The sequence below is a fragment of the Anomaloglossus baeobatrachus genome, chromosome 10 (assembly GCF_048569485.1).
Source record: "Anomaloglossus baeobatrachus isolate aAnoBae1 chromosome 10, aAnoBae1.hap1, whole genome shotgun sequence".
Lineage (NCBI taxonomy): Eukaryota > Metazoa > Chordata > Amphibia > Anura > Aromobatidae > Anomaloglossus > Anomaloglossus baeobatrachus.
In genome coordinates, this window is record NC_134362.1 from 189,768,289 (window position 1) to 189,781,384 (window position 13,096).

General features: G+C 44.7%; 1 long non-coding RNA gene across 1 annotated transcript in view; it reads left to right on the forward strand.

Annotated features, from left to right (window-relative positions):
- The window catches only part of LOC142254560 (uncharacterized), a 577,678-nt gene that overhangs the window by 119,690 nt on the left and 444,892 nt on the right, over positions 1-13,096 (forward strand). The window lies entirely within an intron of this gene.

A 13,096-nucleotide genomic window follows, 5' to 3' on the forward strand; every position in this document is an offset into this window, starting at 1 on the left:
TACCACATTAAAAATGTATAGAGTTTTCTGTTTCATGCAACTCTAGCTGCATTGAAAAAATATGTGCTTTTCTTACAAAAATGAAATATCTAAGTGACCCTAAACTTTTGAACTGTAGTGTATATATACAGTATATATATATATATATATATATATATATATATATATAGTAGTAACCTTATTTTATACTCTGAAAATCATAGCCTATAGGATTGGGTTGGCAGAAGTACTGTAATTGAAGAAAACAAATATTTATGATAAAGACATTGTTATAATTATTATTTATTTATTTATCTATTTATAGAGCACCATTGATTCCATGGGGCTGTACATGAGAAGGGGTTACATACAAAATACATGTACAAGTTACAATAGACAGACTGGTACAGAGGGAAGAGGACCCTACCTTTCCAGGCTTACATTCTATGGAATAATGGAGAGGAAACAGTAGGTGGGGCGTTGGTGAGGCGGCAGATCCGGCGGTTGTAAGGTGGCAGATTCGGCGCGGTGGTGAGGTGGTGGGATCATTGGAGACTATAGGCATTTCAGGCTGAACAGATGAGTTTTTAAGTTCCGTTTTAAGCTTGCAAGTATAGCAGATAATCTCATATGCTGAGGCAGCGAATTCCAAAGACAGATACAGATACAAACTGAGCTCTGACATTATATTCTTCCTGCTGTGATGTAAATAGTATCCTATGTATCTTCTCTGTTTGAGGTTAATCCCTTTCCTTTTAGGACCCTGCGAATATCCTCACCTATCAGTGGCTAATCATCATCACTTCCCCTTGTGTCCTTAAATACACACATTTCCCCTTGGTGTTTGCTGGTGATAGAGATATATTCCTATACAGGCCTTGGGTGCAAGCAGTCAGCTTGTACTCATCTGAAGAAATATTGTCCTTTGTTGCTGTTTCTCTTCCTGAGTCTTCTTGGAGATGTTATTTGTTCACTTTCCCCTGTATCTTGACACAGACATGCATAAAAACTGTTGACTACAAATTACCTGAAAGATTCGAACCCTGGTCTAGTGTCCAGTTTGGTTCTCCAGGGCAGTGTTCCCTTCCGCACTGGAAATCCAATGCCCATCATCCTGGGCACCTGTGTCGCTTACTAAATCCCAGTGATGTCATAACGTCGCGTGAGGTTTAGTCACTGGGCGTCACATGACATGACACCGCAAAGTAATGACATCACAGGGGCCCAGTAAGCAGCAGAGACGGGAAAATCACCTGTGCAGAGGTGACTCCTGAACAGGGCAGTCTTATTGCTCATTTCTACGAATCTACATAATTCATTTTCAGGAATACACCTTCTCCGTATGAACATGGCTTTGTTCACATCTGCACTTTTCAATTTAGTTGTCTAGCTACATAATAATAATAATAATAATAATAATAATAATAATAATAATAATAATAATCTTTATTTTTATGTAGAGTTTTTATGAGCCCTCGTGGGCAGGGTTCTCTCTCCTCCTGTGCCAGGCTGTTTTGTATTGGTCATGATTTGTGTACTTGTTTTTTATGTATACCCTTTTCACTTATAAAGAATAAGATGGCACTATAATAATAATATAGCACCAACCTACTCCAAAGCACTTTACATACGACTCCTAATCTTCATTCCCTATCAGTGTGTCTTTGGAGTAAGAAAACAGAGACCCCGGAGGAAACCCATGCAGACATGGGGAGAACGTACAAACACCTTACAGATGTTATCCTTGGGGGGGATTGAACCCAGGACCCCAAGACTGCAGTGCTGACCACTGAGCCACCGTGCAGCCCATCATAATGCAGTAACATCAATGGTGTCCAACTAACTCCACTGACTAATAATAAGAGGCTATCATATTTCAGTCAAGATGGCCTTCTTAATATAGGAAAAAACATCTCAATGATAAAGTTCATTTTTTCCCAGTAGATGAGATGGAATATGCTACATAGGCCACGAAAGGTGCACCCAAGCATACAGTATACTCACATTTATTCCTTCAGAAATGCGTTATTAACAGAATGTCACTTTTTTAGCTCCATATTGTTTTCTAGATCAAGAATTGTATCCCAGATTATTTTAATTAATATTTCTTTGCAGGATTTCATAGTATTTTTCTGATAAAGCACTACAAATATTCCCGATTGACATAGTTGAAAGGTAACATTATACAAGAAGAGGGAGCTAATAAAAAAATTGACATCAATAATAAAACAGTCTGCAGTAATCTCCTAAGCTCCCTCTAGTGGTGGCTACTAGGAGAAACAATTACCTTCCTTCCTTCCTTTTACTTCCCTCCATCCCTCCTTCCTACATTCTGTTTTCCTCCCCTTTCCTTCCTTCCTCCTTTTTTCCTGCCTTCTTGGCTTCCTTCAATCTTTCCTTCCTTCCCTCCCTACTTCTATCCTTCCATCCCTCCCTCACCCGTCCTTCCTTCCTTCCTTGCTTCCTTCCCTCCCCCCTTCCTTCCTTCCCTCCTTCCCCCCCCTCCCCACTTCCTTCCTTCCCTCCTTATCCCCCCTCCCCACTTCCTTCCTTCCCTCCTTATCCCCCTCCCCACTTCCTTCCTTCCTTTCCTCCTTATCCCCCTCCCCACTTCCTTCCTTCCCTCCTTATCCCCCTCCCCACTTCCTTCCCTCCTTATACCCCTCCCCACTTCCTTCCTTCTTTCCTTCCCTCCTTATCCCCCCTCCACACTTCCTTCCTTCCCTCCTTATGCCCCCTCCCCACTTCCTTCCTTCCCTCCTTATCCCCCCTCCCCACTTCCTTCCTTCCTTCCTTCCCTCCTTATCCCCCCTCCCCACTTCCTTCCTTCCTTCCCTCCTTATCCCCCTTCCCCACTTCCTTCCTTCCTTCCCTCCTTATCCCCCCTCCCCACTTCCTTCCTTCCTTCCTTCCCTCCTTATCCACCCTCCCCACTTCCTTCCTTCCCTCTTTATCCCCCCTCCCCACTTCCTTCCTTCCCTCCTTATCCCTCCTCCCCACTTCCTTCCTTCCCTCCTTATCCCCCTTCCCCACTTCCTTCCTTCCTTCCCTCCTTATCCCTCCTCCCCACTTCCTTCCTTCCCTCCTTATCCCCCCTCCCCACTTCCTTCCTTCCCTCCTTATCCACCCTCCCCACTTCCTTCCTTCCCTCCTTATCCCCCCTCCCCACTTCCTTCCTTCCCTCCTTATCCCCCCTCCCCACTTCCTTCCTTCCCTCCTTATCCCCCCTCCCCACTTCCTTCCTTCCCTCCTTATCCCTCCTCCCCACTTCCTTCCTTCCCTCCTTATCCCCCTTCCCCACTTCCTTCCTTCCTTCCCTCCTTATCCCTCCTCCCCACTTCCTTCCTTCCCTCCTTATCCCCCCTCCCCACTTCCTTCCTTCCCTCCTTATCCACCCTCCCCACTTCCTTCCTTCCCTCCTTATCCCCCCTCCCCACTTCCTTCCTTCCCTCCTTATCCCCCCTCCCCACTTCCTTCCTTCCCTCCTTATCCCCCCTCCCCACTTCGTTCCTTCCTTCCCTCCTTATCCCCCCTCCCCACTTCCTTCCTTCCTTCCCTCCTTATCCCCCCTCCCCACTTCCTTCCTTCCTTCCCTCCTTATCCCCCCTCCCCACTTCCTTCCTTCCTTCCCTCCTTATCCCCCCTCCCCACTTCCTTCCTTCCTTCCCTCCTTATCCCCCTCCCCACTTCCTTCCCTCCTTATCCCCCCTCCCCACTTCCTTCCTTCCTTCCCTCCTTATCCCCCTCCCCACTTCCTTCCCTCCTTATCCCCCCTCCCCACTTCCTTCCTTCCTTCCCTCCTTATTCCCCCTCCCCACTTCCTTCCTTCCTTACCTCCCTCCCTATCCCCCCTCCCCACTTCCTTCTTTCCGTCCTTCCTCCCATTACAAAATGAATCGGCACAGAATGTTCGATAGAACAAATAAATTTGTGTAATATACTTTAATATTTCTTATATACGATGCTTCAGTTCCTTACCAGTTTCAAGAGCTCTGCTTAAATTTAGTGAATAGAAACATTTATGGTCTACATTTAGAGCGAATATAGACTATATATATATATATATATATATATATATATATATAAATTATTATTTTTTTACTCTATAGAGCAGCTCTTGGAAAGGAGAGAACAGCCCATGTGTTGCAGCACTGTGGCTTTGTGGTTAGTATTGTGGTTTTTGGCAATTCTTTGTACAGCACCAGGGAATATGGTGGCTTTGTGTCTGAGTAACGTAGTGGTTAGCATGGGTGAGACTTGTTCTCGCTGTGATTACAGGATTTCCTTTGGACCCTCCTCTCCCCTTCCACACTCCAGAAACACACTGAAAGGTCAATCATTTTTCCTCTGAAGTAGCTCCTAGCTTGTGTGCCTGCGATAGAGGAAAATGATACTGTGAGTCCCGCTGGGGACGGGGACGGATGTGAGTAAATACACTATGCATGTGTCGGCACTGTATAAACGATACACGGTAAATAACTATATAAATAACACAGCAAACGAATGCATATTACATGCATATAGCTGTAGAATACAAATAAAGGCGTTCAGAGAATTGTAATGTTCCCACATTATATTTTTCATGGAGAAGTTTTAATCTCGGCTCTGACCGTTTACTGATAACTATCGATGCATCATGAATAAACTTCAGATACACGTTTTTTTGTACTATTTAAAGCTCCATGGCCACATATTAAATATGTATAATCTCCCTTAAGAAGACGTGAAGAATTGCAGAATTTTCTATTGTGTTACCCTATGATGTCATAATATATTGCCGCGTTCCTCCCAGCCACACATGCAAATGAAATGTTTAATGTCCTCTCAGCTGCTCTCAGATCTCAGATGTTCTTTCTGCCCTGGGGCATTTACAAGCCATTGAAGTGTTTATTTATTTGCACATTAGAAATCTAGCGATACTCTAATGCTCATTATGCCATTAGCACTTTCTATTTTCTTTCAACGCCGCTTTTCTTTTCAACTAAATCAAAGTACGGCAGCTGGTAAAATTATGTTCCTTGGAAATTCTTGTCAGGTGGGGAGGACTGTATTGCCTTTCTGCTTTACATCTTGAAATTTAAACTTGAAAGTTTAGCCTTCTGCTGGGAAAGAAAAAAAAAAGTGGAATTAAAAGCTGTGCAGCTCACGGTGACACAGGATTGTTCTAAAACAAATGGTCCATGGGTACAAAAGACAGGGGATTCTTTTTTACCACACAGTACTGTTTGATTCCAGCAGTTAAAAATCAAAAAAGGTCCATGGAGCCTCTGTTAGGAGTCTCGACACAGAAAATAGCCAGATATCCCTCCGGGAAAGACCTAGCCAAGGAGTGGCTCTTTTTAAGGAGACCACCATAACCACCATATTAAGGGCCCTTTTAGTCAATATCCAACTCTTTGACAAGTTTAAAGATATTTCAAGGGAAATACCAAGGCCAGGTATCCATCCACAGACAGCTGTTTTGGGGTATTGCCCCTAAGTAGTGTGGAGTAGGATTCTGGCTAGGTGGGAGCAATGCCTAGTAGACCAGCAAGACAAAACAATCACTGATCTCGGGGAGACCAACCAGAGAAAACACTTCCGACAGCCAGCAAAGGCGCTCAACACAGTGAAATCCTAGGTGCATTGCCCCCCTGGGAAGTATGCAAATCAAAAAAGGTCCATGGAGCCTCTGTTAGGAGTCTCAACACAGAAAATAGCCAGATATCCCTCCGGCAAAGACCTAGCCAAGGAGTGGCTCTTTTTAAGGAGACCACCATAACCACCATATTAAGTGGCCCTTTAAGTCAATATCCAACTCTTTGACAAGTTTAAAGATATGACAAGGGAAATACCAAGGCCAGGTATCCATCCACAGACAGCTGTTTCGGGGTATTGCCCCTTAACAAGGTAGAGTAGGATTCTGGCTAGGTGGGAGCAATGCCTAGTAGACCAGCAATACAAAACAATCCCTGATCTCGGGGAGACCAACCAGAGAAATCACTTCCAACAGCCAGCAAAGGCGCTCAACACAGTGAAATCCTAGGTGCATTGCCCCCTGGGAAGTATGCAAATAAAAAAAGGTCCATGGAGCCTCTGTTAGGAGTCTCGACACAGAAAATAGCCAGATATCCCTCCGGGAAAGACCTAACCAAGGAGTGGCTCTTTTTAAGGAGACCACCATAACCACCATATTAAGTGGCCCTTTTAGTCAATATCCAACTCTTTGACGAGTTTAAAGATATAACAAGGGAAATACCAAAGCCAGGTATCCATTTCCAGATAGCTGTTTCGGGGTATTGCCCCTTAACAGGGTGGAGTAGGATTCTGGCAAGGTGGGAGCAATGCCTAGTAGACCAGCAAGACAAAACAATCCCTGATCTCGGGGAGACCAACCAGAGAAATCACTTCCGACAGCCAGCAAAGGTGCTCAACACAGTAAAATCCTAGGTGCATTGCCCCCTGGGAAGTATGCAAATCAAAAAAGGTCCATGGAGCCTCTGTTAGGAGTCTCGACACAGAAAATAGCCAGATATCCCTCCAGGAAAGACCTAACCAAGGAGTGGCTCTTTTTAAGGAGACCACCATAACCACCATATTAAGTGGCCCTTTTAGTCAATATCCAACTCTTTGACGAGTTTAAAGATATGACCAGGAAAGACCTAGCCAAGGAGTGGCAACTTATCTCCAAGACGAGAGGAACAGCAACATACTACAACTCCAAGACAGCTTGCAATCAGGACAGTATAGAAACTAACTCTGTCATCAGCAGGATACCAAGGGGAAATGCAGGAATATAAAGACACAGTGGATGAGGGATAATGATAGCAGCTAAAAGGAAAAGATCTCCGCAGGGTCCTAAAGGGGAAAGAGTAAACACTAACAGAGAGGACATACAAAACTCCATTCAGACCACAGAGGAAATAATGGAATATTAAGGAGCAGTTTGGCAGCCAAATGCAGTAACCTTCTGCAGCCGGATACCATAGGGTTGTCTGTCAACCATGACACACCCGTGACACTATAAGACCCAAAGCATTTGGTGGCTTAGACCATATGCTTCACCTAGCCCCACCTTCCTCTGCTTGACTCACAGTTAACCCTGACTGATTTGACTATACAGCCAGTGAACTGTCAGTCAAGCAGAGGAGGGAGAGGTCGGCCGGGGAATAGATACATAGTCACTGGTGTGCATACCTTATCTCCCCATAGTGATGTTTTTTTAGGTTTTTGCACCCAGTTCAGACATAGAATGGTGTTCCAAACGTTATTTCTTATTTGGCCGGGGAATAGAGTCTGGGAGGAGAGGCTTGGGAAGTGCTTTGACCCCATTTTCTTTTCACCTTTTTTGCTCTGAATTTGGGATGCGTCTTATAATCCGGTGCATCTGATAAACCGAAAAATATGGTAATCAGCTTTAACCTCATAACGACGGCCGTACGACTTAAAGCGGCGGCAAAACAGGGTACTTATTCTGTTCCGCCGCTTTAAAGCGGCGGCCCGAAAAAACCCTGTAGCGCCCCCCAGCGACCGAAAATCTCGGGGGTTTCAGCTACCGGGGGTAGCTGAGACCCCCCAGATTATGAATCGGGGTGTTTTTTTTGGACCCCGTTAATGTGATCGCCGGTATACACCGTATACCGACGAACACATGAAAAAAAAAAAAATGGCCGGTAAAACTGATTTCTTTTTCATCTGACATGATCAAACATGTCAGATGAGAAAGAAATCTAACCCCCTAGTGCCCCCAAAGCCCCCGGTACCGGAGAGTCCCCCCACCCCCACCCCTACCCCCACCGGACATCCAAAATGGCGCCGAAGCGCACAGAAAACTGCCGCCGGCGCCGGCTCTGCAGTCATTTCCCTCCGATCTGAAATGATCAAACATTTCAGATCGGAGGGAAATGTCCTCCCCCTGACCCCTCCTCCGGTCCACCGGAGCCCTCTGGTCACCGGAGCCCCCTCCGGTTCTCCAGAGCCACCACCCCCCTCCCCCCTCCGGAGCGTGGAAGATGGCGGCGCACAGCGCGCGGCCGCCTTCATTCTGCTCTTTCTGCCGCATGTGACACGTCACATGCGGCAGAAAGGTGTCCCCAGGTCCCACTAGGTCACCCCCCGTAACCCCCCCCACCCCCAAGCCCCCGGTTATACGTTGCCTGTCTGCCGCTCCGGGCCCGCGATCGCCGCCTCCTTCTTCAATGCTGGCGGCGCATGCGCAGACAGCGGCTGTCAGCTGGATCCCTGGAAGCAGGGATCCTGCTGACGTCGCTGATGCACAGGCTCCACTGTGGACCGGGGGAGGGTGAGTGCAGTGATCTGCAGCCACACTCCTCACATGGAGAGGCTGCTGTTCCAGAAAATGGGGGGTACGTTCTGTGAGCGTGCCCCTCATATTCTGGAATGAGGTTACTGCAGGTCACTCTGCCCTAGGTTGGACCGGGGCAGTGTGAGTGCAGTATTCTCAGATTACTGCACCCACACTGCTCATGGAGAGCTTGCTCTTCCAGAAAATGGGGGATACGTTCCCTGAACGTGCCCCCCATATTCTAGAAGATCCAGAGTCGCCGAGGGACCTCCAAAATGGATTACAGCGACCGGAATTTCTTTATTTTCAATAAATTGGTAAAAGAGGAATGTTTCGGGGAGTGTTTTTTCAAATAAATTTTTTTTTTGTCTTTTTTTTTTCTATTACTGACTGGGTTAGTGATGTCGGGTATCTGTTCAGATGCCGTGACATCACTAACCCCAGGGCTTGATGCCAGGTGACATTACAGCTGGTATCAACCCCATATATTACCCCGTCTGCCACCGCACCAGGGCGCGGGATGAGCTGGGGCGAAGCGCCAGGATTGGCGCATCTAATGGATGCGCCACTTCTGGGGCGGCTGCGGCCTGCTATATTTAGGCTGGGAAGAGTCCAATAACCATGGCTCTTCCCACCCTGAGAATACCAGACCCCAGCTGTCCGCTTCACCTTGGCTGGTGATCTAATTTGGGGGGGACCCCACGTTTTGTTTTTTTTTTAAAAAAAACGCCTGGGGAGCCCTCCAAATTGATCACCAGCCAAGGTGAAGCTGTCAGCTGTGGTTTGCAGGCTACAGCTGTCTGCTTTACCCTAGCTGGCTATCAAAAATAGGGGGGACCCCACGTCGTTTATTTTAATTATTAATTTTTTGGGGGGCTAAATACAAGGCTAGGCACCCTTTAGTGCCACATGAAAGGCACTAAAGGGCGCCAGCTTAGAATATGCAGGGGGGTGGGACGTTATATATGTTTGACATCTATCCATTCATCCATTGTAGCATTTTACGCTGTGTGCCCACAATCAGGGTTTGCAGCGTTTTGGGCGCAGAGTGTTTTCCCTGCGTCCATAGCGCTGCGTTGTGCAGTAGAAGCACAGTGGAAGGATTTTTAGAAATCCCATGCCCAATGTGCTTCTTTTCTCCGCAGCATAAACCGACCTGTGGCGCAGCTTCCCGAGCCTCAGCATGTCAATTTATGCTGCGGAGATGAGTGTTCTCTGCAGGTAGCATAGAGCTCCACAGCGGCCTGAACCCAAATCGTGGGCTTGGGCAGCTGCGTTCTCCCGTGGACAACACTCACATCTCTGCAGGAAGCCTGACACTGTATACTAGACGCCGTGTCGCTGGATCATGGCCACATAGCCTAACAGTGAGACATTTGTTGCTACAGCAACATTTTTGTGAAGTACCTGTGGATTCAAAATGCTTACTATACTCCTGAATAAAATCCAGTTTCCAAAATGGGGTCACTTGTGGGGGGTTTCTGATGTATAGGTACCCAAGGGGCCCTGCTAATGTGACATGGTGCGCGCAATTTATTTCAACTTTTCCAGAATTCAAATGGTGCTCCCTCCATTCCAAGCCCTCCCATTTATCCAAACAGAGGTTTTTGGCCACATGTGGGGTATCCCTGTGCTCATAAGACATTGGATAACAACCTGTGGGGTCCACGGTTTGTTGTTGTCTCTTGAAAAAGTGAGAAATTTGATGCTAAAGCAACAGTTTTGTGAAAAAAATGAAAATTTTCAATATGGCAACCTAAGCTTATCAAATTCTGTGAAGTACTCGTGGATTCAAACTGCTCACTATACACCTAGATAAAAGCCTTGAGGTGTCTTGTTTCCAGAATGGAGTCACTTTTGGGGGACCGCCACTGTTTAGGCACCTCAGGGGCTCTCCAAATGCAACCTGGCGTCCGCTATTGATTCCAGCCAATTTTGCAGTCAAATGGCACTCCTTCCCTTCCGAGCCCTGCTGTGCACCCAAACAGTTGATTTCCACCACATATAAGGTATCACCAAACTCAGGAGAAATTGCACAATAAATGTTATGCTGAATTTTTTCCTTTTACTCTTGTAAAAAAAAAAGCTACCTGGTTGAAATAACAATTTTGTGGTAAAATTTTATTTTTTTTTTTCATGGCTCAACGTTATAAAATTCTGTGAAGCACCTGAGGGTTCAGGGTACTCACCAAACATCTAGATAAATTCCTTGAGGGGCCTAGTTTCCAAAATGGGGCCACTTGTGCGGGGTTTCTGCTGTTTAGGTACCTTAGGGGACCTCCAAATGCGACATGGTGCCCGCAATCTTTTTCAGCCAAATTTCCTTTCTAAAATTCAAATATTGCTCCTTTCGTTCCAAGCCCTCCCATTTGTCCAAACAAAGGTTTCAGACCACATGTGAGGTATCACCGCGCTCATAAAAAAGTGGTTAACAAACCTTGAGGTCAAATTTTTGGAATTACCTCTTGAAAAAGTGAGAAAATTGATGCTAAAGCAACATTTTTGAGAAAATTATTAAAATTTTCAATATGACAACGTAACGTTAACAAAATCTGTGAAGTACCTGTGGATCTAAAATGCTCACTATACCCCTAGATAGAAGCCTTGAGGGGTCTAGTTTCCAAAATGGTGTCACTTGTGAGGGATTTCTTCTGTTTAGGTACCTTAGCGGACCTGTAAATGCAACATGGTGCTCGCAATCTATTTCAGCCAAATTTGCTTTCCAAAATTCAAATATTGCTCCTTCTGTTCCGAGCCCTCCCATTTGTCCAAACAGAGGTTTCTGACCACATGTGGGGTATCGGCGCGCTCATAAGAAAGTGGGGAACAAGTTTTGAGGTCCATTTTGTTGTGTTATTTCTTCTAAAAGTGAATAAATTTGGGTTAGAGCAACATTTTTAGGTAAAATTTAATTTTTGCTTTTTTTCATTCCACATTGCTTTTGTTCATGTGAAGCACCTGAAGGGTTAATAAACTTCTTGAATGTGGTTTTGAGTACTTTGGGGGGTGCAGTTTTTAGAATGGTGTCACTTTTGGGTATTTTCTGTCATCTAGGCCTATTGAAGTCACTTCAAATGTGATGTGGTCCCTAAAAAACTGGTTTTGTAAATTTTGATGTAAAAATGAGAAATTGCTGATAAACTTTGAACCCCTCTAACTTCCTAACAAAAAAAAATTTTGTTTCCAAAATTGTGCTGATGTAAAGTAGACATGTGGGAAATGTTATTTATTAACTATTTTGTGTCACAGAAATCTCTGGTTTAACGGTATAAAAATTCAAAAGTTGAAAATTGCTAAATTTTCAAAATTTTTGCCAATATTCAATTTTTTTCATAAATAAACACAAAAAATATTGTCCTAAATTTGGTACTAACATGAAGTCCAATATGTGACGAAAAAACAATCTCAGAATCACCGGGATCCGTTGAAGCGTTCCAGAGTTATAACCTCATGAAGTGACACTGGTCAGAATTGCAAAATTTGGTCTGGTCATTAAGGTGAAAATTAGCTCCGTCACTAAAGGGTTAAGAATGCCATCCAATTCTGACCACATCCACAACATTCATTCCTTTATGAGTATAGGTGCGTCATCATGACTATCCATAGAATGCAGTTAACTTATACCATTTAATGCATTTCTATGAGAGTAAAACATTGAGCAACTTTAGATGTCAAACACCAGAAAAATGTCCACAGCCGCTGTCCAGCCTCGTGAGCATATGATGAATGCACTTCTCAAAGGAGCCACGCACTGGACGTGTAATGAATTAATGCTTAGATGTAATATCAGGTCATCAAAGAGTTTTGTTTTTAATATTTGGCACACAATAACTAATTCACCTTGAATTTCTTCTAAAGAGCTGCTTTTAGATCATTTATTCTCATTGTCTGACAATATGATTCCAGTATTTCAGCTATTGCTGTCACATACAGGTTTTTTTTTTGTATTATTATTTCGGCAGATAATGCTCCTACACTTGCATGCATTAGATGCTATAATATGTAACCTATACCTTTCATCTGTTTGACAACGAATATTTCATTCCTTAAACTGTTATTGGAATATTTATGATCCATTTTGGATTTAATGACAGCCTCTAAGTGGCATATTGTTTACTTAAACTATGGATTGACTTAAAATTCAGGCAGATTTGTTTCTTGTTAGGACTGATATGTATGTGATGAGAACAGGAGGCAAGTCTCTTGTTCCCTTGAGCAAGGTCTCCTCTACCTTTTATGTCTGCTACCGCACGTTATTACTGTCTCAACTTGTGTATTTTCTCACTGTTATGTTTATTATCCCGGAATCGGAAATTAGATTTATTCTGTAATACTAATTTTTAGCATCCAACGACAATAGAAAAAGGGTGTGAGATATAATATCTTCATCGCTAATACCAGTTTTGTGCCTATTAGCTATTTACTGGCTTTTTAGTACACGATGAAACTGAAAGTCTATTAAACCAAATCTAGTCTGGGTATATTCGTGGTCTTCTCAAAGAGGTGGTCTTATGGGCGTCACAGCGACGTCATACGGCAGGCGTCCAATAGAAGCGGAGGGGCGGAGAGAAGCTGCATGAAAGTCACGCCCACCTCGTTGGCGGAGGACGCAGGTACGGTGTTGTTCCTCGTTCCTGGAGTGTCACACGTAGCGATGTGTGCTGCCTCTATAACGACGAACAACCTGCGTCCTGAACCAGCAACGATTTTATGGAAATGAACGACGTGTCAACGATCAACGATAAGGTGAGTATTTTTGATCGTTAGCGATCGCTCGTAGGTGTCACATGCAACAACGTCGCTAACGAGGCCGGATGCACGTCACGAATTCCA